Source organism: Dipodomys spectabilis, unplaced genomic scaffold (assembly GCF_019054845.1).
Source record: "Dipodomys spectabilis isolate Male_0828 unplaced genomic scaffold, ASM1905484v1 ptg000018l, whole genome shotgun sequence".
In the NCBI taxonomy this organism is placed as follows: domain Eukaryota; kingdom Metazoa; phylum Chordata; class Mammalia; order Rodentia; family Heteromyidae; genus Dipodomys; species Dipodomys spectabilis.
In genome coordinates this window covers 16983256-16986340 of record NW_024870695.1, presented here as the reverse complement: position 1 = coordinate 16986340, position 3085 = coordinate 16983256, and positions in this window count along the sequence as shown.

Below are 3085 nucleotides of genomic sequence, written 5' to 3'. Positions count from 1 at the left end.
CTAGCCAGGCGCTGGTGGCTCACGCCTGTAATCCTAGCTACTCAGGAGGCTGAGATCTGAGGATCGCGGTTCAAAGCCAGCCCGGGCAGGAGAGACCGTGAGACTCCTATCTCCAATAAACCACCAGAAAACCGGAAGTGGCGCTGTAGCTCAAGTGGTAGAGCGCTCGCCTTGAGCTGAAGAGCTGAGGGACAGCGCCCAGGCCCAGAGTTCAAGCCCCACGACCGACCAAAAAAAATAAAAAAATAAAAGAGAATACTCTTTGAGGAAGAACCCAAAGGTTCCTAAGGTATTCAGTATACACTATGTGGAAAATGAACTATGCAACTTATGTGCAGGGATGGGGAGGGAAAACCTGGGAACAGCAAAGAAAGGGGTGACATTGTCCAAAAAGAAATGTACTCGTTACCTGACTTATGAAATGGTAACCTCTCTATACAAAACTTTAATAATTATAATAAAATTATATATTTTTTATTTATTTATTTTTGTCGGTCGTGGGACTTGAACTCTGGGCCTGGGTGCTGTCCCTCAGCTCTTCAGCTCAAGGTGAACACTCTACCACTTGAGCCACAGCGCCACTTCTAGTTTTCTGGTGGTTTGTTGGCATGAGTGCCTGGCATATATATATATATATATATATATATATATATATATATATATATATATATTTTTTTTTTTTTTTTAAAGGGGGAAAGCCAAATCTGCAAAACTCTTATCTCCAATTAACCAGCAAAAAGCTGGAACTGAAGACCTGGCTTGAATGCCAGTCATGAATGAAAAAGCTCAGTGACAGCTTGAGGCTTGCTACCAACATTTAAAGAAAGAAGAAAAAGAACAATTATCTGTGTCCTCTCTTCCCTATCCTAACACACACACACACACACACACACATATCCAATATCCAGTGGTGGCAGGGCTCAGACAGGAAAAGCAGTCCTGTCATCATCTTTGGAAAAGAAAGTGTAAAATGCACACAGTTCTGCTCATGCTAGTGGCCCCGTGTACCTGGCAGGCTGAGGGGAGGCTGGGAGGCCTGGGTTCACGCCTGGGTTCGCGCCGGCTGGGGAATCGCCCTGCCCTGCTCTCTGTGCCCTGCTTCCACCCCACTCCAGAGGTCTCACCCTTCAGTGTCCGTCTTGTCAAGGCCACGCTGGAAGTGGGTGTATACAACTATGTCTTCCTGGTTGCTACCCACCTGGGATGCCCACAGCTCCTGTAGGGAGCTGTTTTGAGGTCTGAAGATGGTTTGAAACTCCAAAGGTTTTTTTCTTCTTTTAGTTCTTATGATTGACACCACAATTCCCTCAAAACCTGAGAAATCACCTTAGCTACTTACTTCTGGTCCATCCCAGATGCCAGCAACCACACACAGAGGTCCTTTTCAGATTCAGTTCTCAGCCTGCCCTCAAGCTATTCCCTCTCAATGTAAAGGTGGGAAGACCAAGATTCCCAGGCTCAGAGGAGGGACACTCCCCAACTCTGACTTGCACAAGACTGAGATATCATGTCCCTTTGTGGTTCACAACTTTTTGTTTGTTTTGTGGGTTGTGGGGCTTGAACTCTGGGCCTGGGTGCTCACAGACTTTTCTGCCCCGTGATGCTCAGATCTCAGCCTCCTAAGTAGCTAGGATTACAAGCGTGAGCCAACGGCGCCCGGCCACAACTTTTTTTTTTTTTGTCAGTCATGGGACTTGAACTCAGGGCCTGGGTGCTGTCCCTCAGCTCTTCAGCTCAAGGCAAGTGCTCTACCACTTGAGCCACAGCACCACTTCCGGTTTTCTGGTGGTTTATTGGAGATAAGAGTTTCACAGACTTTTCCTGCCCAGGCTGGCTTTGAACCTGAATCCTCAGATCTCAGCCTCCTGAGTAGCTAGGATTACAGACGTGAGCTGTTGGCACCCGGCTTTTAAAAAAAAAAAAAAAATTTCTTTTTGTGCTAGTACTAGGGCTTGAAACTCAGGGCCTCAAGCTCTTGCTTAGCATTCTTCGCTCAAGGCTGGTGCTCTACCCCTTGAACCACATCTCTACTTATGGCTTTTGGCTGGTCAATTGGAGATAAGAGTCCTTACGGACTTTTCTGCCTGAGCTGGTTTAAACCATTATCTTCAGATCTTAGCCTCCTGAGTAGCTATTATTACAGGCATGAGCCACCAATGCCTGGTGACTTTATTGTTTTGCTTTTTAACTTTCATTGCTGATGATTGACACCTGCTATGCACATGTTTAGTACTGCTGAGCCAGACCCACAACTCCCTGAACCTAAAGGTCTTTAAGATACAGTTTCCATTTGGCTTCTAGAAACACTTGACTTTTCCAATAATGACTGCAAAGTTTTTGGAGTCTTTATTTCATGTTAGCTTTGCTTGCAGATCTATCCATTCTTGTCTGTGCCTGTCTTTTTCTTATAAGACTTTGCTAAATGCTGACATTAACAGCCACAACTTACTTCTGCCTTCCATGTGCCAACAAGGTAACATGAACATAGGTAGGAGATCAACCCATACAGCTCAATTTCTCCACACAGTATATTTCTTGCTCTGTAAAAGGAAAATGTGGAGGATGAAAGATGGAGACCTCTCTCTGCTGCTCTGTGACCAGAGAGGCCAGGCCTGTACCATGGTCAACACATGGCTTCTAGAGGAGATTTAGATGTCTACATCCACCAGGCAGCCAATGGAAGACACCAGGCTGAGGGCAGAATTGTCCCCGGTAGAGGCAGTTTGGTGTGAAGAGAGTCACAGCCTTTCCGTCTACATTGCTGACAGCTTCCTTGCACTACCTTACAGAGTTGACTAGCTGCAGAAGTGATGGCAGGAGCCAGGCACCGGTCGCTCACGCCTGTAATCCTGGCTACTCAGGGGGCTGAGATCTGAGGATCACGGTTCAAAGTCAGCTCGGGCAGGAAAGTCCATGAGACTCTTAACTCCAATAAACCACTAGAAAAGCAGAAGTGGCGCTGTGGCTCAAGTGGTAGAGTGCTCACCTTGAGCTGAAGAGCGCAGGGACAGAGCCCAAACCCAGAGTTCAAGCCCCACGACCGACCCTCCTCCACCAAAAAAAAGAAGTGATGGCAGGGCTCCCA